The sequence below is a fragment of the Microtus pennsylvanicus genome, chromosome 5, assembly GCF_037038515.1.
Source record: "Microtus pennsylvanicus isolate mMicPen1 chromosome 5, mMicPen1.hap1, whole genome shotgun sequence".
Taxonomy (NCBI): Eukaryota; Metazoa; Chordata; class Mammalia; order Rodentia; family Cricetidae; genus Microtus; species Microtus pennsylvanicus.
The window spans coordinates 84,741,658-84,766,825 of NC_134583.1; the positions used below are offsets into that span (position 1 = coordinate 84,741,658).

General features: G+C 54.0%; 1 protein-coding gene across 2 annotated transcripts in view; it reads right to left on the reverse strand.

Moving 5' to 3' along the window:
• Osbpl5 (oxysterol binding protein like 5) overlaps positions 1-22,218 on the reverse strand; it is a 62,135-nt gene extending 39,917 nt beyond the window's left edge. The window contains exon 1 of one of the 2 annotated variants that reach the window (XM_075972882.1): positions 21,941-22,218. The gene's annotated coding sequence lies outside the window, so the exon portion shown is untranslated. Of the gene's footprint in view, positions 1-5,657; positions 5,679-21,940 lie in introns of those variants that run through there. The other variant, XM_075972883.1, reaches the window with a different exon arrangement.
• Between the last annotated feature and the right edge of the window lie 2,950 nt (positions 22,219-25,168).

Here is a 25,168-nt window from a genome sequence, read left to right on the forward strand (position 1 = left end):
AGATCAATATGTAAGAGCTAGCCAATAAGAGGCTGGAACTAATGGGCCAAGCAGTGTTTAAAAGAATAGAGTTTCCGTGTAATTATTTCAGGTATAAAGCTAGCCGTGCGGGCGGCCGGCTGGCGCGGACACAGCCCCGCCGTTCCTATTACAACATATAACCACTCACTATGCAGTAAGGTGTGGTCCTGGAAGGCCAATCAGGCAGGCAGGAGTGGAACCCACCACCCAGCGCCCCTGCTTTGGGAGCAAAAGCTTTAATGCAGCTTGGGGTAGACCCTGTGACTACAGCAGATGCCATTCCTGTTCTGTGTCAGCCAGACCTACTCCTTAGGCTACAAAGGCTGCAGGTGAAGCATGGATGCCACCTATCTTCCTCCTGCTGGTTCTGGCAGAATGGTCCTGATCTGGCAATTCTCACACGGCCACTCGGCCTGGCCATCAAGGTAACCTCTTTGCTCTGTCTGTAGTTAGAGCCCACAGAAGGTAGGGACATACAACCTTCAGGAAGGGGCATTTTGAATGTGGCTTCAGAGCCTAGACACGTGACTCTGAGGTGTGATGCGAGTATGGGAGAAATGGGGGGGGGGGGACTCCTGATCCACGGGGAGTCAAAGCTGAGTGTTAAGTCAGTGACAGTGTGGATGCCATGAGGCCTAGGCAGGGCCTGCTTGCTGGCAGAGCATATGAAAATAGGGGTGAGCTTACAGGCTGTACTCTGAGTGTGGCTAGATGAGGGGCAATTAGGAGAGGAGGAGAAAGGGGGAGCCACCATATCCACCCCAGTCAGTGTATGGCCTTTATTCTTTCCACCCAGGTAGCTGAGGTGTGTCTCTGCCTCCACAGGACCTTCTGTGGGACTCTTCTCCTTCCTTAGGGAACTAGTTTTTCCACAGAACGCTTCCTCAGGCTGCTGTTCAGGGACCCACGTTTTCCTACAGTCCGTATGAGAGCTGTGCTCTGCCATATTGCACTTGCGTGAGGGGCTTCATCCTTAGCTGATTTGACTCCTCAAGCCCTGCTGTGCTTCTTGGTGAGGTACACACACGGCTAATGTAGTACTTCTGCAGAGACTTAGCTCAGGGATGGGAACTGGGCTCAGGAGAAGCTAAAGTTGCTGACACCAAGGAAGGTTCCTGAAGGGTGCTACCAGGGGGGCTACCCATCCCTGAGGCTGTGAGCTCTTCTGGACAAAGCAGTGGCTGCCCAGCCAGAACAGGAATAGACACACCCTCCTGAGAGCTCAACTTCCTGTTTCAGACCCTTTCTGGATTCCTCCCTATGGGTACCCAGGGCTAATGGGCATGGGTTTCTGGGGCCCTTGGTGGCCATAGCTCCCATTGTGCTGGTGGGGCCACAGTTAAGTATATCCATGTGTCTGGGCCTGGAAGCAGCAGGGGCTCAGACAGCTGACTTTTGTCTCCTACTCATGCCTAAGAGTCACTGTGTGGCTATCTTCCCGTGACTATGGATCCTCCTTATCCATTTTCTCAGGGCTTCTGCTCTCTCCTGCCCAGCTGAGGGTCAGGAAGGTGGCAAAGCAAGAGCAGGGGGAGGAGGCAACTGCAACTCTTACCTTGGCCCTGCCCTCCACATGGACCCAGACAGGCTCCTCAAATTCAGTTTCCCATCTAGAGCATAGCAGCCTGCCATGGCATCAGGGGTGATGCTGCTTCCCTGTTCCATCAGTGCCATGTCCCTGTGGACAAGGGTCTGGAAAGTGGGCAAGGATCCCTGCCAGCTGGGACACCTCCTACCATGGGGACACCACCACCTATGCCATCCACTTAAAGAGAATACCCCTCCCTCTGAGACCCTCAATCCCCAATGAGGACATCCCTCCCAGCTGGGTCACCCTGCCAAAAAAGAGCCAGCTCACTGACCTCCGGCTGCCTTCCAAGCAGGGATCTGGCCTCCAAAGTACCACTCCCTCCACTGCTGACAGACGCCCACCTTCAGCCCAAACAATGGATTCTTTGTGGAGAAAGGTCAGGGCCACACAGGAGGAGGCGTGGAACTGTGATCTGGGCCCAGGCTCGCCTGAACCTCAGAGGAATCAGTGAAGTCTCCCATTCCCAGACCCCCTTCGTCCACCTGCACACTCAAGTGGATGGGGCATTCGGGCCTAAGTCCTTTCTGTCATCTTGCAGAGGCCTGGGGACCACGAGAAGAACCAGGGCTGCGCAGCTGGCCACATTCATTTTCCAGCTATGTGTAGAGTCTTTCTCTGAGTGGGGCCTCAAGGTACCCGCAGCAGCCAGGTGATCTCCCATGGCTAGCACTGTGGTCTTTGGGTAGCTTCCTTACCTACAGTCCTTAGGGAGCTGCTGGAGGGAGGCAGGCCAGGGTCCCTGGGGAGAGGTGAGGCTCCAGATGCTGGGGCTCTCTATCATGGGTGGAAACCTCCATCTCTATGTATGTGCTGATGGTTCTGTCTGAACTGAGTCTCATTAAAGGCTATTGCGGGGGTCAACCCTTGAAACCAGCTCAGCGGTGAAGGACTTCGGCCTACAAGCTCAGCTCTCTGCATGCTCACTGAAGAATTGACAGACTCTACAGAATGACTGCAGCTACCACTTAAAAGGTCTGTCCCCACCATGTCCCGTCCAGTCCCTGCTGTCCCATCCAACTGAGACGGCTTTGATTTTGGACACAAACTGCAATAGACGATGCTCTTAGTGGTCATACAAGCTGGCATGGGTGACTATGGAGGACAAGAGATGAGAGGAAAAACATGGGATAGTGCAGCCAGGGAGAGGGATGGACCAGGCTTCGCAGGGACAGACAGACAGACTTTTGTGAAAAATTCCACTGCAGAGTCACGGTCAGCCCTGTACCAAGTGGGCATATCTGAGGGGCTCTCGGAGGGGGTTGGTGTTACAGAGACGCCCCTAAGTTTAGCTCTAGTGCCCAGCATGCCATCCCCAGTGGGATGGTGCTGTAGGTCACTATCTACCCTGGGTGGCGACCGATGGAGCGACAGACAGCTGCCACTAGGTCACCCAGCAGGAAAGCTGGGTGAGTGCTGACAGGAATTGTTTGCTGACCTGGTCTAGCCACTCACTTTCCCCATGTAGGCTGTACGACCTGGATGGACCACAAGAAGACTGGAGGAGACAAGGTGGCCACAGTATCTCTTGCTTCCTCCCTAGTAGCACCATGAACCCGAGGCCCAAAGGGTAGCAACTGCCAGGGCTGGCTCTGAGAGACCTATACACTGCCCAGACACCCCAGCTCCTCCTCTCCCACTGCTTGCCCCACCCCCATCCACTGCTCACCCCACCCCCACTGGGGACTCCTGTCTTGGGGAAGCTCATGCTTCCTGGATTTGGTGGGCCTGCTTGGACTCTGGACATGGCTTCTGCCCCTCAATCAGAAAGAAGGATACTAAGGACCCAGCATGCCAGTATCTCTAAGATGGTAGGTGATCTGGCTAACTGTATGAGCCTGGTGTCTGAGACCAAAGAAATTGCCAGAGGGACCTCTGCTGCCTGCTGTCCCCATACCAGTCCTACCATGTGATCTGTGGGTGCCCGGCTACCCCACACATCTAGAAGCTACCACCTGTGGGGTGTAACAAAATCAGACTGGCCCAATACTAGGGAGCAAGGTGGGGTGAGGGTCTCTCCACACTGCCAAGCATGGCCGCAGGGATCCTGTGGCAGGTCCCCAAAGTGTACTGACCTTAGAATGTGAAAACTGTCAGGAGGCCCTAGATCAAGTGACCACTGGAGACAGACACCCCATACTTTCTTCATCTCTATCTGCTGAGTGTCAAGGATCACAGGTGTGGGACCCTGGAAGTGTTGTGAGGAGTCTAGTCCAATGTCAAACACTGAACAACACCCACATCAGACGTGCCCACTCAGGTCCTAGTGGTACTCAGGGGACAGGGCCGGTGATACCACATGGTAACTAAGGTCTAGTCTTGACCCAGTCCTAGCTCTAGATCAGCTTGGGGAGGCTTATAACATATACTACAGAATAGCCCCAAATTACCTCCCATCCTCCCTTGCCCTCTGGTGCCAAGAGGCATCCCACCTTGAGAGGGTTGAGGAAAGATTTGCATAGTTGTGCATCTGGGCTGCAGTGGAACTTAAAACCAAGAACCCACTATTCCAAAGGTTTGAGGGGAACTCCCAAAAGCACCCCTCTAGGGCTCCACCATGCAGCAGCTCCCCGCTTTGTGTTCACCTGGTCACAGGTGCTTCACGTTAGCCTGGTCCAATTTTCTATCAAACTGTCCTCTCCCTAGACATCCTCCTCTTTAGGAAATAAGCTTCTAGACTGGGGAGTGAGGAGCCCCTCCCCCAGATGTAATGAGCAACAAGTTCCTCACTTGCTGGAGGGGTAAACTGAGCCCCCTGACCCCATGAGCTCACATGCCCTCTGCCAAGCTGGAGCAGCTCTCCCTGAGAGGCTCCTGCTCACCTGGGCTCTCTCTCACCTGGCGTGGTCAGAGTTCTGGCTTCCCATGCAATGCTTCAGACCCCACATGTCCTTCTGCCCTATTCCATGGGCCGAGTCACACAGCCCCCTCTGTTGTCCACCCCATGAGAGGCTTTCAGAAAGGCCTGGAGTGGACAGAGGACCTGGGAGCTTCATGCAGCTTGGGTTGTCAGGGGGAGGGTTACACTGTGAAATGCAAAATGCCCACAGGGCAAAGCTGCCACTGATACCTAGGTTTGGCAAGTTCAGTCTCATCAACAACTCTTTCGGGAGCCACCCCTGCGCTCCTGCCCCTGCTTGCTGAGTATGGCAGATGCCAGGCAGGCAGCAGGCCCCTCCCCTTCTCTACCTCCCATTGCCCAGAAGGATTCTGGTGCTTGCAGTAATAAAGGCCCTGGAGATTTAGAGATGGCTCAGGAATTAAAGTATTTACTGTGCAAGCATGAGAACTAGAATTTTGGTCCTCAGAAACACACGTAAAAGCCTGATGGGTGTTTGGTATCCCATCTGTAATTCCAGCTTCAGAAGGCAGAGACAGGGGATTCCCAGGGCAAGCTGGCTCAAGGAAGATTAGCCAAACCCACCAGCTCTGGGTTTGATTGAGATCTTCCTTAAAAAAAAAAAAACAGGTGGAGGAGTGATCAAGGGTGATTCCTGCCATCAACCTCAGTAACTGCACACATGTACACACATTCACATGTACCCACATATACAAAAAACATACATGCACACATGTCCAACACATGTAAAATAGGGAAAAAGAAGAAAGGGGGAAAGGGTCCAGAGGCTTCTAGCACTCTCTCCTGCCTTCTCTCCATTTGACAGATGTGGTAACTGAGGCACAAGCAAACACTGAATCACACACCCCCTCTAGATGACTGCCAGCGTCTGTGGGGACCACCAACCAGACCAAGATAACCCAAAAGAAGAAGAGCTTTGGGTGCAGACACCTGGGGTCCACCTCCCTCCTTGCTCTGTTCTGCTACCACCAAAAACTCAGGGCCCCCTCTCTACTCGATGCTCGGGACCCCACCCACAATCCTCCCTCAGGCTTCACGCCTGTTGGTTAGTTCCTTTCCAGTTTTCATATAGGGAAACTGAGATACAGGAAAAAAGAAGTCAACTGAGTCCTACAGTTTGATTCAGGGCTGGTGCCGGAGCCGGAGCCGGAGCCTCCCTGCTCTGCCAGCCCAACCTCCTGTACTCACCTGAGGGCAGGGTCTCCCACGGCCGCGGCCTCAGCCCTTAGCCTCTTCTAATCACTTCAGAAACTGACTGGCAGCCTGACTGGGCTGCTGCTGGAACCCAGGCAAGCGAGAGGTAACGGGTAGGTGCAGGACCCTCGTGGATAAGCAGCTGTGGCAGCCCTGGGCCCCATACCCTATGCTGCGGGTTACAACCTCAGCTGGCCCCTCCCTGTGCTTTGTGGGGAAACTGGTTCCGTCAGTCAGGTGAAAGCTCCAGAGAAAGCTGCAGGCCCTTCTGACAGGTGGGTGGGGCCCAGCATTGCCAGGTGCCATTCTCCACCACACCCCAAGACAGGCATAGTGTTTGTGTGAGGGGTGACCAGCCTGTAGGTCTTGGTTCTGGTTTCTCGAGTCGCAGGCCTCTGAACCCACTCCCCAGCTCCAAAGGCCCACAGGTGGGTGCATGGGTTTTCAGGTGGAAGAAGGAACTGACCGTAGGGCCTGCCTGTCCACTCTGGACTATCTCTATGGAGGGCTCAGCATGCTTCCTGGCAGGGGTTCCAGGGACCACTGTACAGCTGTTCTTCCTCCATCTTCCTAGCCCAGTCTAGCCCTCTCCTCTTCTTGTCAGAACCATCAGAAGTCCCAAGTCAGTCCCCGCTGAAGAAGCTCTGCTCCCGGTTACTCAGATGGATCAGGGTAAAGATTACTCCCTGCTCCCCTAAGGACACACCATTGGTCATTCCATTAAACATCCCAGGGACCTTGGCCTGACTCTTCCACTCTTTAGCAGAGTCCTGGAGGGGCAGAAAGACAGACCACTTGAATAGTGAGCCACAAGAGACTCCCAGTCATCTGCCATGACTGGCTAGTTGCTTGGCCAGTTTACTAGCACCTGAGACATAGAGGGGTCCAGAGACACCCCACCCCCGCAGTGGTCCTAAGTCCCCAGAGCTATCAGGGCCAAGAAATAGTGCCAGAGGAGAAGCAAGAAGGCATGGCTCGTCCTTAACATTCCCAGGCCTAAATTTGGATCTGTATGCTGACATTTTGGTCACACTCTGAAATGACAAGTTCTAAACCAGAAGCACAGCCACAGGCCCCGTGAGCAGCAGGCGACAGGTGAGAAGAGAGAGATGCTTGCAGGCTGTGATGTAGAGACCATAATGGGTCTCTGGTCACATCACACGCAACCCTTCCCACCCCCAGGAGTTTTAGGGACACATGCCTCTGAGTCTGATGCTACAGCCCACTATCCCTGTCTTTGGGGACGGTTCCTTAGGAAGTGAAGCCTTCTAGGCACACAACACCCAGGCCCTCAGCTTCCTTCTGATGGAAAACCTAGTTGATGGGGGCAGGGCCTTCCTTGGCCTTGACACCAGCTTCCCCAAGAGGGAGTGCGTTTCTCTGTGGGGCAGCTTTGACAAAGGACCACAGACAATGACTTAAAGGTTTATTTGATCATGGGTCTGGAGGCCCCAAATCCAAAATCAAGGTATCAGCTGAGTCCCCTCAAGGTCTCCAGGAGAGGGACCTGACTGTGGTTGCACCTTCTGGGCACCCTGGGCATCTCCAAGCGTCTAGTGCATCTTCCGAGAATTTATGTGCTTCTTCTTTTGAGGGCTCATTGGTTCTCCATTCTCCCCCAAATCCAGCTGATCTCCACTAAGACCCTCATTCACACATGCAAAGACCCCACGTCAAGTAAGACCACCTTCAGACACCTGGGACGAGGGTTTGGGCATATATGGGGCAATATTACCCTACACCCTACAAGGAACTTCTGGGGCACGGGGCCTGATGGAGTCCTTGGAGGTGAGGGGTCAGCTCATCACCCTTGGGAGGGAGCTCTGGCTGAAAGGAGGCCAACTGGGGGCTAAGTCTAGAAAAAAATACCTTTGTGGAGACAGCACGGAGTCCTGTAAGGAGGGAGACGTACCAGGGTTGAGGCAGAGCAGGATCAAAAAAGCTCAAGGCCAGGGGTGTTGGGGAGACGCAGCCTAGGTTCCCACTGCCAAGCTCCCCATTTATCTTCCACGATTATGCCAAGCTCACCTCACTCAGATCAGGCTGGGCCATGCCCTGTGACCTAAATGTAGCAGAGTCAGGATTCTGGGGCAGCCATGCCCAAGGTCCCTCTTTCCATGTCTACCCTGACATGATACCACCACAGCACTACTCCGACCTCCACAGTTCCTCAGACAACGGCCGTTCAGAGCTTGGGGTCAGCCCAGGGAATAAGTAGCAAGCAGCCACAGCAGCCACGGCAGCCACAAACAGCCACGGCAGCCATGCAGCCACGGCAGCCACAGCAGCAACGACAGCCACAGCAGCCACAACAGCCACAAACAGCCACGGCAGCCACAGCAGCAACGACAGCCACAGCAGCCACGGCAGTCACAGCAGCCACGACAGCCACAAACAGCCAGAGCAGAAGCAGCTGCAGCCACAGCAGCATGGGACTCTTCCATTAAAGGTGAATGGCTAGTCTAGGCTCCTGTGCTCTCATTTGGTTCTGGGGTCACGAGAAACAGGTGCTGCCAAGATGCCCATGGTATAAACATAAATTGGTAAAGTTGTGGGCTGCCTAAGGTTCTGGAGGCCCTGTCTCAGCACACAGGTATATTCCAAGAAGGAGAGCCTCCTGTGCCTTGTCTATCTGCCTCTTAATCAAACAATCTATCTCCCAAGGACTGTTTACAGGTGGCCACAACCTCACTCTGGTGCTAGGCAACTGGAGTCTAAGGGCCAGCTGTGGTCGTTACTGATGAGCTCTGTATGGTAGCACAAGTTCCTTGCTTCCTGCTTCCTCTCGCCCACCCTCACCACTCATGACCCTTTTACTGTACACACACACACAGAGGCAAATAGGCACACAAGCATGTGTATGTGCATCACATCAGAGGTGCCAAACGCCTCAGCCATCTGCTTCTGTTTCCTCTGCTGTGTGGTCAGGGCAGGGGAGCTGTGTGGCTGTGAGCAGCCATTGAGGCAGCTTCCTCCACAGAAAGCCAGTGAAGACCTGGTCTCAGGGGTAGAGTCCGGGTCCCCAGGGAGCAGACAGTGCAGTTTGATTTTCCTTGTTTGGATGAGGGCTTTTGGAAGACTGTTTTTCCATTCCCAAGGAAGTACGCTGATGCAATGGCTGCTGTTCCCTCCTCCCAGGTTGTTCCTCTGGGGCAGAGGCTCAGAGCTTAGGAGGGGCCCAGGAGCACATCCAGCATGGCCAGGCTGGCCACTTAACATAGGAGTATGGACCTGTTCAGGTCTCCCTCAGGGACAAGACAGTGTGGAATGCTGAGGCTCAATCAATGCCTGTGCCCATTACCACAAAACACAAAATCCCTCAGGCAGCCTCTCCCCTTGGGGGCATCTCCCGATCAGTTACACTAACCCTCCTTCCCAGCTCCTTGCCCACTGCCTGGGCAGCCTAGGTCTTGCCCCTGTCTTCATTGCTCGTATCAGTAAATAAGACCACACACTATCCCACCCCAGTCCCCAGCCCAGGACTGATTGCCGCTGAGTGGTGTTGCTAGTGTAGCAACGCTCTGTCCCAGGGCCCAGCCCCTTCCTCCACCGATTCCATCAGCTGGGTCTGCAATGCTACCTCTTAGTTCATCTCCCTCAGAGTCTCAGGAGCTCTTGACCACTGCCTAAGGGTATAGAAAGTGGTCTTTGTCCCTCCAAGACATATATCTAAGTCCTAATCCAGAGTATGGTGTCTTTGGGAATAGGGTATCTGTAGAGATAACTAGTGAAGAGGTTCCTAGAACTGGGGACCTGTTGGTGACAGAACAGAGACACAGATACAGAGAGAGTGACGTGAAGATGCAGAAGGGACTAGAGGGTTGTGGCTGCAGCTTAGTGACCCCAGGTATCCAGAAGCTAAGGAATTAGGATGGTCCCTCCCTGATGGTCCACAGAGGCAGCCTGCCTTTATTCCCACCCCGAGGAAAGACCACACAAAAAGGCATTTCTACTGTCTTGATATCCAGTGTCTGGTCCTCTGTGGTGGTGGCCCAGGATGAGGACATAACTAGGTGGGGGAACCCTGGCTGAAAGGAGCGGACACTCCCCACCCTCATTGTGTGGCATTAGAAGTCTCTGCTTCCAGATAAAGTCACTGCTGCATTAGGTGACCCACTGCTGCACTCAAATCCAGCTGTACAGCCTGTCCCATCTCAGGGGCTCCCCACAGAGAAAAGAGGGGCTGGAGGTGAGGGCACTAAGCCAGATCTCCTGCTCCTCTTTGATCCACTGCTGCGCACCCGCCTGGCATAACCCAGAGGGAAATCAAGTCGCCTCAGAGAATTGTTGTTGGTGCTGCAGGGGCCATCCCATGTCTAGGAGTCGGGTGGTTCTCAGGGCAGCGTGGTGCACTGGGATGGCTGAGTTCCTAGCAGGCAGGACGCAGACTGTTCTCTCCCAGGCCCCACATGCAGGGTGAGGCCCCTGGCCTGGTCAGCTCCCAGCCCCTGCCCACTCCTAGGGAAAGGCTCGCACTCAGAGCTCTCAGAACCAGCCCCCGAAGTCCCTCTTTACTCCCGGCCAGACTGAATGTGTCCCTGTCACCTGCATTTCCTGATGACACTGGCAGCTTGGGTGGCCTCACCCAGCCCGGTCAGGGAAGCATGAGATCTGCCCTTGATGCTCTTCTGGTCTCTGGACGCCATCAAGGAAAGGGGGCTGGCTCCCATGCCTCCAACCCACTCCTCCCTCTCATCTGTTAGAGACAGTGGTCCTGGCAAAGCCCGTGGCTGATGAGCTAACCTAGGAGTGTTTGGGGCTAGTCTGGACTACATGGTTAGAAAAAAAAATGATAAAACCACCTCAAAAATTACAAACCAAAAGAAGATAGTAAGCATTCAGTGGCTACAGTATAGACAGACACAGCACAGCTGGGCGCCGGGCTCCTGGATGTGATTTCATTAGCCATGAGGCACACAAGATGCTAGCCAAGTGCAAGGGCACTTACTTGAACTTGGAAAGTTGAGGCAGGAGGATCCTGCATTTGAAGCTAACTTGGGCTAGATAGTGAGTCCTGAGTGGTCGGGCTGCCTTGAACCATCCCTTTGTGAGCAGGACTCAGTGGCAACATGTGGTCTTCCTAGGTTAGCCACATACTGTTCAGCCATGTTCCTCCATGGCTTCCTCACCCCAGACAGGTCCCGAGGGCAATCCCATCTCAATACCATGGCTAGACAGGTTTTCCTTTCCTCCCTCGTGGTTCCATGTGTGTCCCTCAGGAAGCCGCTGTGCTCAGTCCAAGAGGACAACCTTCACTGAGCAGAGAAGGCTGGGTCTTGGTCCAAGGCTCCTCTGCTAGAACCTCCCAAGCTCTCAAGGCTTGTTCACATTTCTAACACCACCACTTATCTGTTGCCCAGGCAACAGTGGACTTAGCCCCTCCCATAGGAAGTGCAAGGAGTCTGGAGCTGTGGCATTGGAACAACTGTAGAACACTGTGGTACCTCTCTAGAGTCTAGTGTACCACTGTATGGGAGATGCTACACGGCGCCAGTTCCAACCCCAGCTTTGTATAGGGTGGTGACCTGGGGAAGCTCTTGTCACCTCTGAGCCTCAGTGTCCCCATCTGTAAAAGGAGATGACAACAGCGTCTACTGATTAGAGTTATTTTAAGTGCGAGCAGAGATTAGTGACTAAAAGCCTACAGGGCTGGAGATGTGGCTGTTGGCAGTGTTTACCTCCTAAACAAGTGAGCTGGTGCATGCCTGTAATCCCAGCACCCAGGAGGTGGGAACAGGAGATCAGCAGTTGAGAGTTATCTTCAGCTATATAGCAAGTTTGAGGCCAACCTGGGCTACCAGGGACCCTATCTCAAAACACTTTTTAAAAAGTAAATCATTTAAAAAAAAGCCAAAAGGGCCTACAAAATGACTCTAGTCACAGGAAGTGGGTTATTTCTTTAATTGCTTTTATTTTCTTATTATGTAGCTAGCCTTGGATGGCCTGGAACTCACGAAGATCTCCTTGCCCCTCTCTGCATCCCGAGTGCTGGGATCAAAGGCGTGTGCCACCACAGTTGGCAGGAAGAGGACTACTCCTCATGTGCACCTTAAGGTCACCAGGAGCCGAGTACCTGGTGCCTTGACACCAATCTACTTCCACTGAGCATGGAAAAGAGTTCAAAACTTGGCTACCAGCAGGGTTATCAGGGTGATCTGGGAAAGAAGCCCCAGCACCCTAAGAAGCTCCTAGGGTCCACAGTGGCTGATGACACCGGGAGGAGGCTCCAGGGATGCTGAATGACCACTGTCAGAGGGTACAGACGCCTGCTGGAGATACATGGCTTGTTCCTCATACAGGCAAGGTTTGCAAGAAAATGGGAAAGCAGACCCGGGTTAAAAATAACGCTCAGGGTGAGGGTGGCTGTTTGTGTGCAGTCATTCATTAAACTGCAGTTTACACCAACGGGAAGCTCGGGCTGCTGGGTGACACAGACCCAAGTTGGGAAAATTCCCAAATGACCCACGTGGCCAGGCCACCAGGGATGGGCAGTTGTCCACCATGGCTGCCTGGGAGGAGCCTCCAGCTTTCCCCCTACACGGCACTGTAGGGGTTCTCAGCTTCTGAGAGCACAGTCTCCAGCAGCAGGAAGCCCTGGGGTGTCTCCCTCCTCTTCCATAGGCAACATTCCCAGGAGCGCCAGGAGCTCTGGGAGCCTCAACTGCCCAGGAGTGCTGAGGGCACCCTCCCAAGGTCTACAGGCAGTGCCCGATGAAGGAAACGTAGGAAACCCAGGGAAGAACCCAGACCCCTCATTGCCAGTGAAGGGCAGGAAGGTGGCCTTAGGGGTATGTGATCTCCTGACACAGAGGGAGCAGGGAGTACCTAGGAAAGGCAGAGCACCAATGGCGCTCTAGCCTGTGGATCCTGGCTGGGAATCTATGATTGACAGGGGGAGGGCAGCCCTATAGTGGAAATGACCAGTGACTGACAGGGCATGACCATGGAGCCTTGCTGGCCCTGTCCAGTATGAGCCCCTTAGGGTTAATGCTTGGGTCGGCATGCTCACCTAAAGCTTGGCCCATGGCCATCCTAGCCCAGGCTTTCTGGGCCACAGTTTGAAGAGGTGAATGCTGAGAACATTTATGTTATGTGTTTATGGGTACAGAAGGCTATAATCACATCCCAGCACACGTGCAAGGCAATGTGGCTCCACAGGAGGTGGCAACAGCGGGCCCTGTGCCACCACTGACTCCAGGCAGACCCTGCAGTCCATCAGCCAGACTCTACCCTTCTGGATATTCAGGCCCTCAGGGAAGGTCAGGCCAATTTTTTGGTTTTTAATTAACAAAATGTATTGGCCAATTAAAAACGCTGGAGGGCCTGGCAAACATTTGTGGGAACAAGCTTTTATTCTGCAAGCTGGGGGGGGGGGGCGCACTCTCTCTAAAATCCTCTCTCTAAATGGATAAGAGAAATTGGAGTCTTCTTGGACAAGCGATTAGATGGATGTGGTAAATGGATCCCCTAGGGCCAGGAGAGTCAGGAATGCCCTTAGCTGGAATGTGATGACACCCCAACAGGCCGCTGATGGGCACCCTTAACCACCCATTCCTTAGGAGATCTTCACAGACGCGGCCAAGGAAACCGGACACAGTATTCCAGCCAGAGAGAACCGAGGCAAACAAGACATTTCCACACAAAGCAGGAAGAGAGCAGGTCCTGTAACCAGAGGGCAAAAAGGCTAGCCGCCTACACTGTGCACCACTTTCTGCAGATCCTGAGATGCAAGGAGAAGGAAGGTACAAGTGAAATGAAATCCCAGAGCTCCAGAGGCTGAGGCTGTGACTTCGAAGCCAGCCTGGGCTACAGAGTGGGACCCTGTCTCCAAACACCAAACAACGCAGATCGAGAATGGACCATATGTATATAAATGAAGGCAGAGATTGGCGTCCACTCATGAAGGTTCATCATCCGACAATGAAGGCAGTAAAACCATGCCTGGAAACGGCCACTTGGACAACCCGAGGCTGCAGGGCCCTGGGGAAGGCGCAAGAGCTGAAGGACTGAACAAGGTCCTTTCTCCCTTCCTCGGCAGCATGACTTTGGTCTCTCAGAGCCAAGCTGCAGCAAATACAGACAAACACAGGCGCCTTGATAACGCTGGTACACTAGGCCTCGTGCGGCTGGCATGCTTCTGTGATTTTATGTGGTTTCTGTGTTTAAAGCTTTCAAGATGATTAGCTATTAATGTGTTTTATTAATGAAAGGAAGTATTCCTCTCCATGCTGAGAATCCTGCCATCTCCAAACTGTGGGCCCTGCACTTTCAGTGTGTGCTCTCACCAAGTTCTCCAGGCATCCCTATGAACCTGGCAACATGATGGCCCACTTCACAGGCAAATGGGGAAGCTGAGGTCTGAACAATCAGGGCCACTTGGGGCAGGAGTTCCCATGAAGTTTACTGGATCCATGTTCTAATGGCACGGGTACTCGGCATCCACGACATCAGACTGCCACTCAGAGCCCAGATAGAAGTGGCTCAGCCTTCTGGGGCATGTGGCTTCATGGCTAATGATCCAGAGTCTATGTGCCTCTGTACCCAACAAAACACCTAAACCACACAGACATGTACACAGCTACCACGTGACACTCACTGGCTAGAGAGAGAGAAAAGTGGGCTCCGCTAAGCCTCGATAGAAGGATGGGGCCAGCAGCAAGGCGATCATGGCCCATTCAATAAGTGTGTCTTTGACAGGAGGATAGGACACTGTCATCTACAAAGTTCACACTGTGGAATTACGAAACAACAGCAACAAAACCCAAACTCATGCCCCACGCCAGACACAATGTTTTAAGTAAGTTTTACAGTTTGTCTTGGGCTATATTTATTACAAACCTCGGCTGCATGGGTCACAGGTTAGACATGCCTGAAAGAGGGCTAAGGGAGGCCAATGAGATGGCTCATTTGGTAAAGAAAGAAAGGCACTTCCAGCAAGCCTCATGGCCTGAGTTAAATCTCTAGAACCTACATGGTAGAAGAAAAACACCAACTCCCACAAGCTCAGACCCCCATATGCACTGTGTCAAGTTTCCTCCTCTGCCCCCAAAAGTTAATTTTTTCTCTTTTTTTTTAAGGAAGGAAAAGGCTGGGTGTGGGGGCACACATTTTAATCCTAGCAACCAAAAGGCAAAGATAGGCAGTGCTTTGTGAGTTCAGGACCTGGTCTACATAGGGAGTTCCAGGCCAGTCGGGACACATAGCAGTCTCAGAAACAAAACAAATAAAAGGTATATCAAGTCAGACTAAGGAAGGGTCACCCTGTAAAAGGGGTGGAGGTCCAGAAGACATGGGTGGTGTGAGCCAGATCCTGGGTGCTAAGCATGCCCCAAATATCTTGTGTCTACTATACATGTGCTAGGGGCACTGGGTTAGTGCCCCAGACAGAGACAGGGACAGGCCTTCCAGTCAGGGAAGGACATCTGTGAGAACAGACAGATGCAGGCAGCAAGAAGGACCAGATAAGCTAGTATCATGTTCAGGGAAGGTCAATAGGGCCAGTCCTGTGTTCAGTCTGGCTGAGTGGCCACAAGGCTACTACCGGCACCAGCTGCCCTGAGACATACTGTAGGTCGTACAGAGTGAGGGTGACTGTACCCCTGGCCATAGGGACTGCACGCCTCACTCTTCCACCTTCTAAATGAGGTTCTAAAAGTGTGGTCCAGGTGTCCCCGCCCAAGTTCTCCTGGGAAGGTGGGCACTGGTTATGGTGGGTACCATCAAGGAGGGCTTGTACTGGCAAAGAGCCCACTGGGATACACACAGAGGAGGGAGGGCAGCAAGGATGTGGGTCCTACCGGTCTGGATTCATGGAGCCTGTACCAACTGACAGACACTCTTAAGCAGCCCATTGAGGCCGTGGAACCAATACAACCCCTTGGGGACCAATCATCAACAGGGAAGTCCTCTGTCCCCTTTCCCCATAAGACTCTGTAACAGCTCACCTGCCTGGCCAGCAGGGATAACCAACAGTGGCCACTGGGACGGGACCAGCCACTAAGCCCTATGCTAAGCAGCCTCACCCTGGGCTTAACACGCTGGGGCTGAATTTCTAGGTCAAAGCAACAGCCTCTTTACATCCCAAACTCCCCATCAGTATGTAGCCAAGTACCCTCCTCTTCCCAGCAGCCTCCCCTGCCCTTTGGGGACCTGCTTTCCAGGGACTTGTCATTCTGTTGCTATTCAGAGGCAGAATTTAGGCCTCTCAGCAGCTGGGGCCCACGCGTTCCTGCAGGTGCCAGGCCCAAAGTGGAAACCCAGCTTAGCACCACAGTGGGTGAGGGCTCCCTTCAAAGCTGGCTGTTCCTCGGCCCACAGAGGTCAAAGAATACCACAGGGTCATCAGGTAAAGGCTTGTTGCTCACGCTGGTACCCGCTTGTCACATCTGCCTCTGTCCTTTCCACGCTATCCTCATCCAGGGACTGCAGGACAGTAGGGTGGGCTTTGCCTCCCATAGCAGGTACGTCAGCCATGGGGAGGCCACATGAGGATGCATGTGCAGTAGAATAGAGGGCGCTTTAGTGACACTGAAGACGCAGCTGTCTGTGACAGTGTGTGAGAGTCGGTGGGAGGAAGGAGGATGGAGCAGCTTTCAAACTCTTTACAACAAACAGAAACTTTGTGCCTAAAACACGATGTGGTTCCAATGACAGAAAATGGCTCAAGGAGCAGAGCTGGTGGTGCTCTGTGGAGATCTTAGGCGTTGGACGTGTCCAGCCACATGCTAAGCTCCTGCCTAGACATCATGTGCTCACAGGAGTCCCCGGATCTGCTGGTTAGGGGGCAGTGTCATAGGGAGGGAGACTGAAGAACGGAGAAGTTGAGGCCAGGCGAAGGGTAATCTTACATTCCTGGGTCCCCAGCAAATGAGAGCTGGGGTACTGGAAGCCTGCATTTGCCCGGGGAAGGGATGGAGAAACAGGGCTCAGGATCTGGCACGTGGAACTCTGGAGCAATAGGGTGGCACCTAAGAACTCAGAGCTGCCAGTCCCTTCCCGCGGTCAAGTCTTCTCCGGGGATAGGGCATGCTCCAGAGACCAGTATGGCCTGGGAACTGTCACCATCACCATCTGTCATCTCGGAGACTGAATACCAGCTCTGGTACCCAGAATGAACGGTCTGGTTCCTAAGCGAAGTGCTGGTTGTTAGGCAACTATGGATCAGAGATAAAGACACTCTAGTTCTCTAGGCTTTGGATTAGGGCATCTCGCTGGACCTGCTCCCTGTGAGGATTCTGTGTGCTGGGATCCTGTGGGGGATGACAGGCATACTCTAGAAGCTGGGGCCAGACAAGCCCCTCCCATGGAATCACTGTCTCTTCACAGGTTGGGTGCCCACCATCCGCAGAGGCAGCTCAGGACAGCTGCGACGGAGGCTAAGGTCATGAGCAGAGAGGGGGCTGTAAAGAGGAGGGATGGGATGAGTAGAAGGTATTCTACTTGCAGAAGAAGGCCCATCGTGACAGCAGGGGGGACTACCAAGGGAGATGATAGCTGGAGGGTTGACAGCTTTGACTGGGACTTTAGGGAACATACAAGTCAGTCATCACATAATGCTGGGGACTTCATGTAAGCCCAGTGACACACACAAGTACAGGTAACTTGGAGACAAAAGAACATCATGGCAGACACTTGGGTTGCAACATTTCTGTAAGGTTCCCATAGACCAGGGTTTTCCATCCACTCATCCCACGCAGGCCCCCGTACGTCTCAGAAACTGTACCAGCAATCTGAGCAGCCTGGGCGGTTCTGGTATTTGGGATTGTGGCTGGTTGGAGGGGCCGAGGGCAGCCCAGAGCCGAGTACCCACTCGCTGCCCTGGCTCACCCTTCTAGAACAAGGAACACAGGGCTTACTCTGGTCCCTGCACCAAAGGCTGGAACCCCCTGAACAAAGGTGACTTTCTGATGTGGCTGAGCATAAAGTTTGCCATGTAAACTAGAAACCGGGCCTTCCTTCTTCCCCCTGCCCTGTCCCTGGGATCAGCCCCAGAGTCCTCTGCACTCTTAGGGAAGCAGCCCTGGCTATGGGCCACAGACCAGAATCTGGGAGAGGCCTGGCTTCTCTCCTACCCTGAAAAAGAAGGCAGAAGGCTGAGCTCAGACAGGAACCACCCTCGCCCGGCCTGATCCTCTCAACTTGCACTCACCCAGGGGGTATGCAGGAATCTCACTGCCATCTCTGTCCAGGTGCCACTGCTCCTATTCCTGCTCATGCTCCCCCAGGTGTAGAGTGATAGCCTGTCCCTTAGTGGAACCACACAGCACTCTCGGCACAGCTCCTATCAGGTCCTAGAGGCCTGGTTTCTCCCGGTGCAGGCACTCTGTGTGCCCACCTATCCCTGGAGAGACAGTGTTTCTGGGATGACCTCACAGACAGCGTGACCTGGCTGGCTTTCCAAACTGCCCAGGCATTTGTCCAGGAAAGGCGATTCCACACCAGCCAGGAGCCTGCGGGCAGGGCATCTCGATGTCTCTCCTTAAGTTATGAACCCCAATGAGTTAAATCTCTTCTGTCTGGCCTTGAGGCAAAAGCAGCAGCCACCTGCACACACCACATAAGAATACCGGTGTCTTTTGCTCTGAGGCTAACCTGCAGAAGTTGGTCCTAATTTAGAGGCTGGAGGCTGGGAGACATGGGTTACACACAATACCAAAGCAGAACTCTTAGCCCCTGATGCTGGGGAAGCAGGGGTAAGAGAGGCAAGACAGGCGGTTGGCCTCAGACCACCGACTTCCAGGGAGTTCCCTTCTAACCTCACCTCACACAAGCACAAGGCTTTTTGGGTGCCAGGCCCTGGGAACTGAGCCTGGAGCTCACATTCAGACAACAGAGAATGAAGACAGGTGACAGCAGCCTCCCTCAGGCTACCTCCGGCCCAACTGTTCCCTGCAATATTCAGACATCCAATTAAATAAATCAAGATAATTTCAGATATAGCTCCATGCTGCTAAGAAAGAAACATGAATTTAAAACAGGCAGTTTAAGACAGGGGCAGAGGGCGATTGGTAGAACCTGGATCCGACGGAGTTCACCATGTTCAGATCTGCGAGAGAGCTTACCACAGAGTACAGTCAGCGCAGGGCAGTGGGGTAAGGAAACCAGGCATGCAGGTGAGTCCTTGGGAGTGAGGAATGGGGCAAGGTGAAAGCAGGGGACAGGGATCAGGGGTAGGTCCCTTGTGACCAGGGATTATCCAGAGAAGGGCTCTGAGGGGTCAGGTTACATGAAAACGCGCGTGCTCACACACACACACACACACACACACACGCACGCACGCACGCACGCACGCACGCACACACCTTGGCAGTGCTGGGGATGGAATCCAGAGCCTCACAGACACTAAGGGCTCTGATTCGAAGTCCAGGTTATACAGCCACACTGTTTCTGGCTGGATGCTAGGTATGAGCTGGGGAACAATGATGCTCCATGCAGGAGCTGGGCAGGTGGGAGGCTGGCAAAGCCCTATAAAGCTTGAGCTTACCGCCCGGGTGGCTCTGAGCCTTGATCAAAGGCCACTGTGTATTCTAGGCCCTTCTACTCTTGCTCAATCTGCACTTGAACTGTAAAAGCATTCTCTTACATCTTAATGACCTGGATGACCTTGGTAAGGCTGTGTTGACCAGGGCTACCCTAGGGGTCTGACTGGGTGGCTCCCAGGCCTTTCTCAACCGTCTTCAAGCCCTCCACCCCTTTTTTACAGGTCTGTCATCACCCTGGCAAGGATCTCCTCTCTGGGTCCCCAAACCAGCTTGGCCCTCTTCACATGTGTGATTCTGCCACTAGCTCTACAGACAAAGAACTCCAAGTTGGAGCCTCTGTTTTGTCACAAGCCCTGTCCATGACTGATACCAGTCCCCCCGGCTTAGATGCCAGAACAAGGCAACCTGTTATCCCACATGGGCATGATCCCGAGTGAGTCCTGACTTGGGAACTACAACACAAAGACAATGATGTGATCCCAAGTCCAAAGCCTTTGTACCTGACTCTAGGCTCAAAATTCCCTATCTATGCATACATCTCAAATGGATAGCTGCTAAACCCTCAGGGATGGGGCAGATTATGAATTCCTGTCTTTGAGCTGAAGGCTCAGCACACAGGTATTTTTCCTATAGAACAGCCTTCAACAGTGACAGGGCATTCCGGAACAGGCAGCCATGGCTTTCAGTGGGTAGCCTGTGCAAAGGCCAACCTCACTGTGCTGCCCCACCCAACACTGAAGATGCTCACCCCGGGTGCCCAGCCAACCCTGCAAACAGCCTGCAGTGGCTCCAGGGAGGGATCTGAACCCAACAGCCCTGTGCTTGGGGCTATTTGTACCACTATCTTGGAGTCAGAATTCAAGCTCCTAAGTCTCACTGGGAGACCCCCATGTTTTTAAGAAGCAGCCCCACCCTCCTCTTCAACAATAAATGGGAATGAAGGTGGGACACACCCCTACCACCTTGAGCAAGCTCAGAACATGTGTCAGGAGTGGCATGTGTCTACTTGCATGTGGCTGACCACAGAACGCACAGATGGCTCAAGTCCTCAATACAGCTGCCAGACACAACACTCCCCAGTGCGTGCCACTTCTGTCTTCCCGCCTTGTGGCCTGTCAGTTCTCTATTGTAGCTCAGAGAGCTTCTTGGAAGAAGCCCGGTGTCAGGAGAGACTGACTCTGGAAAGCTCAGCATGGCAGACACACATGGGGTGTGGGGGAAGGGATGCGTGAGGCATCTGGCAAGAGCCTAGAGCCAAGTTCTGAAGGCCTCAGACCCTTTGGCTGAGAGAGAGAACCCCTCTGACATCCAGGATGTGCTGCTGGGGTTGGGCCTCAGCACAGCAGTCTCCCTGAGACAAGGCACAGTGCTGTGGGGGAGGAGCCTCACCCAGCTGCTTCACCCTTCTCTAAACACTCCCGGCCAGGCAAACAGACAGGCACAAGCACTTGCCTCCTTGGCACCCAGGGCTTGGTGTTAAAAGCCCCCACTAGGCTGCCCCGTACACGTGCAGGCAGACAATAGAGCCGCAGTCAGGAGCCTGAAAGGGACAGCGAGATGTCACCACTTGCTACCCAGGTCACCCTGACTTGTCTGACACCTGCAAAGCTCTCTGGGCTCCTCTGAAACCCCACCAAGTTCAAATGTCAGCAAGCACCCCCACCTCTGCCCCCACTTGAGTAAGAGGGGGCGCAAAAAGGTAGTAAGGACACAGCCACTTGGTTGTTATTAGCAGGGGTGTTCCTGGGAGGGTGGGGGTAGCTGCTGGACTCAATCAGGACAAACAAATTCAAAAGTGCAATAGCCACCCCCGGACCTGGCGCCACCACTCCTGCGCCTGTGACCTGACAAAGGCATCTTGCAGAGGCTGGAACCAATGGCAGACACATATAGGAATCTTTAAGTATAGACAAGTGGGTGACAAGCCTCCAGGGGAGACCCTGAGATGGCAAAAACAAGAAATTCAAACCAGGGATTCTGGTAAGTAAGCCCCTCCCGGCTATAAGACCCGCCTGGCCCAAGGTGGGTGAGGGGTGAAGCAGCCCCCTTGGCTCTGGAGTAGGTGTCTGCCTACACCCCTAGGAGCCACTCACAACTGGGACTCCAGGGACTTGGAACTAAAGAGCCAGGATGTCTGGTTGGGAGGCAAAGCCAGGCTAGACTTGTAGCTGGGAGGGGCTCAGGTCCTACTCCACCCCAGTCCCAGAAAACCTCAAGCGCAGTCTCAAGTAATCTCGACAACGCCAATTTCCTTCCCTTTCTTTAGGGACCCAGTCCTACGGATGGAGGCGATGGATGGGCAGAGTCCAAGGGCAAGGTGGGGTCAGCGGCCACTTGCTCTGCTGACCCTGCCGAATCATCTGGGAATCAAGCCAGCGACCTGAGATCTCAGACTTCTTAGACACCAATTCCTTGCTATGACTGGGCAGGGGTACTCCGACCCGGGGTCGGAGGCAGCCAGACCTTCCCACCCACTCGCCTGGTCCTGACTCCTTTAAGCCCCACTAAGTGGGAAGCGGGGCTGGGCATGCCGCACCCACTCGCGGGCCTCACCCGCCACGCAGAAGTCCCCGACACACCCGGGATCCCCAGCCAGGCGCTGTTCCCCGTACCGGCTGCTGCCAGAGTCTACCCAGCTACATCCAAGGAGCTCCCAGATCAGCCTGTGAGGGTTCCCTGACCCCCACGCCAGCTCCGTGGCCCTGCAGCCTCTCAGGCCTGCTTAGTCCCCTCCTGGCCTTCCCGGGCCTGTCTACCATCCCTATCCCTCCCGGTCCCCAGCAGCGCAGCTCCTACCGTGGCGGTAGCACTCAGTGCTCGGGCCGGGCCGGGCCGCGCTGGGCCCGCGAGGGGCTCAGCTGTCGCCGAGCAGCAGGAAATACCAGAGGGCTGATCCAGGCGAGGCGGAGCGAGGGAGAGGAGGGCGGAGGAGGGAGGAGGGAGCGGCGGACGCAAAACCCCGGGCGGACGGAGGGCGGATCGGCTGCTGGGGAGACGCTCTGGGGATCCAGTCCCAGCCTGGAGCCTGCTCCTCCTCCCCGATGCGCACTGGGGACATAGGAATCCTTAAGTATAGACAAGTGGGTGGCACCTGCGCTCCGAGGCTGGGGACACCGCCCCACAAATAGCCACAGAAGGGGAGAGCAGTGGTAAGCAAGGTCAGTCTTGAGGAAGGGTCTTCTCTTTGAGGGGTAAACCTGTGTGCGGGGCCTCCTCCTTTCACAAAGCACAAGATACCCAGAAACCAAACACACTAGTCTTGTCCTACATAGGGGTCAAGGGGACTCCTAGGTGGCCATCCATGATTCCCGCTAGACTTCTTTCAGGATGCCTTGGCTGAGAATCTGACTCTTGGGGCTGGAGAGATGGCTCAGAGGTTGAGAGCTTATGCTACTCTTCCAGAGGACCAGAGGTAACTCCAGCTCCAGGGGATCTGACAACCTCTTTTAGCTTCTATTGGCACCTGCACCATGTGACACACTCACAAATAGAATTAATAATAATTAGAAGTCCCGATTTTTGTAAGAAAAGTCCTGTGTGACTACCATCCTTTCCCACCCCACAAGAACTCTCTAGATACCTCATTCCTTCCATATTTAGAAGACACTTCTCTAATTCTATACCACCCATAGAGAGGGGCTGATCTTAGGGGTCTCCAGCCTCAGTCCTCAGCATGAGGCGTTTGGGTATGTGGAAGGGTCCTTCCCAAGGGCCACCTAAACAAAAAGTTCGGCCTGCCTCTTCTGGACCCCTGAAATCAGGTCGGACACAGGAGTGGCGGCTTTTCCCAACAGAACCTTTAACTTTAGGAATCCAGGCGTGAATGTGGGCAGAATTCCACCTGATTCCTGCATTATCAGTGAGTGCGGCTGCCAGCAGACATGCTTCCAGGCTGTGGAGCTCCACTGCTGCTAAAAGCCACTGGGCAGAGCTGTGGAGAGCAAGCCTGGGATATACAACTACAGGCCCTGTTGACCCCTTGTCCACTCAGCCTCAGCCATACCCACCCTGCTAGACTAGGTGGTGGGGTTCCACCTGGTGGATGAGTACCAGCCTCCTGTGCACAGATGAGCAGGCCAGGTGGGCTGTCTGGACTCGCTGGTCCTCAGTTCACCCCAGGACCATCCCTGTCCAACCCCAGTCACCTGGCGAGGCCTTCGGATGCAGAGCTGCTCAGACAAGATGCTCAGGGCCATGGTGGAAAGTCCTTCTTGAGATCTGAGGGATGGCTCTGCCCTTCCAGCAGGGCTGTGTGTAGTGTGGGCCACCTCGCAGATGGAGACCAGTCTGTCTGCTAGGTCTGCTCCAAGCTCAAACAAAAAGCTGGGTGTGGCTGTCAGAACCCAGTAAAACAGCGGTTGCTAGGGCCAATCCTCAGGGGAAATCAAAGGAGAAAACAAGGCCCCTGTCCCCTGGGGCAAGGTCTCAGCAAATTGCCTTCACTTGTTACTTGAATGTGGACTGTAGGGGCCAGATTACCAGCAAAATGGTGGGAGGGCTAGGCAGGAAGAGTGAGCTGGGGGAGTGTGGGTGGGGGGAACACAGTTTGAATGAGGGTCTCCCAGAGCCAGATGGCCAAGTGTGGGCTGAGGAACATGCTACCTGTCTGGCTCAGACAGGTGCACAGCTGGAACAAGACTGACCAGAACCCCCCCTCCCTCATCCTGCTCCTTGCTTGGCTGGGAAAGGTAGTGCGGTGACTAGAGGCAGGCTCCAATCTTGCCGCTGCTGAGCCTGGCTGTCACCGTGCAGCACGTCATCCCTCTTGGGTTTTAAACAGAGCCTCATGTGTCCCGTGCTGGCCTCAAACTCACTATGTAGTTGAAGATGGGCCTGACCCCCTATCTTCCTGCCTCCGCCTCCCTACTGCTGGGATTACAGGTGTGTGCGGCCACACCTGGTTTCAGGTGGTGTGGTGGTTTGAAAGAAACCGGCCCCCAAGGGAGTGGCACTATTAGGAGGTGTAACTTTGTTGGAGTGGGTATGACCTTGTTAGAGGAAGCATGTCACTGTGTAGGTGGGTTTTTGAGGATTCCCATGCTCAGGATACCACCCGGTGTCTCAGTTGACTTCCTGCTGCCTTCTGATCAAGATGTTGCTAGCACACCACCATGCTCCCTGTCATGATGATAATGGACCAAACCTCTGAAACTGTAAGTGAATCCACCCCAATGAAATGTTCTCCTTAAAAGGGTTGCTGTGGTCATGGTGTCTCTTCACAGCAATAGAACTCCTAAGTCATGTGGTGTTGGGGCTAGAAACCAGGGTGTTGTACACTCCAGGCAAGCACTCCACCAACTGAGCCTGAGCCCCTGCCCGAGTGTCCTCCTGGATGGACCTCCTTTTCCTTGACTGTCAGATGAACAAGAGCAAAAAGGCTTGGAGCTGGGCTGTGCAGGAACAGGTTGGGCGAGGGCATACTGTTGAGTTCCAGCACCTAGGACAGCCTTGAGCGAGTTGTACAACTCTCTTTGCCTCAGTTTCCTCACCTGTAAGTGGTGATAACGAGAGCAGTTTCCACCTCCAGCTGCTTAAGGGAGGGAGTGGGTGTGGCATCTGGAACTCAGGACAACCCAGGCAGAGAAGCAGCAGGTGCCAGGAGTGAGGAGGCTATGCTCTTGGTGTTCATGGGGTAGCTAGAGGCTGGGATGGCCAGGACGGCCAAGTAGGGAGAAGGGCGGGAGGTGAAAGGAGGCTGGGAGATTGTCGAGCCCAGGGCTTCCTAGGAGATGTATGGAATTAGGTTTTATTTCGATCGGAGTGGATTAAGATAGGGTTTCTGAGAAAAGAAAGACTGGTCTTATTTGCGTGTGTGCATGTGGAGGACACAGGTCTACCCCAGTGTGGGTCCTCGGGTGCTATCCACTTGGCTCTTTGATAGCCTCTCACTGGGACTTGAATTCACCAATGAGGCTAGGCTGGCTGGTCAGCAAGTACTAGGGAGCCCTTTGCTTTAACCTCACTAATGTTGGGATTACAAGTGTTTGCCACCACGCCTGCATTTTCTTTTTTCAGTTTTGTTCT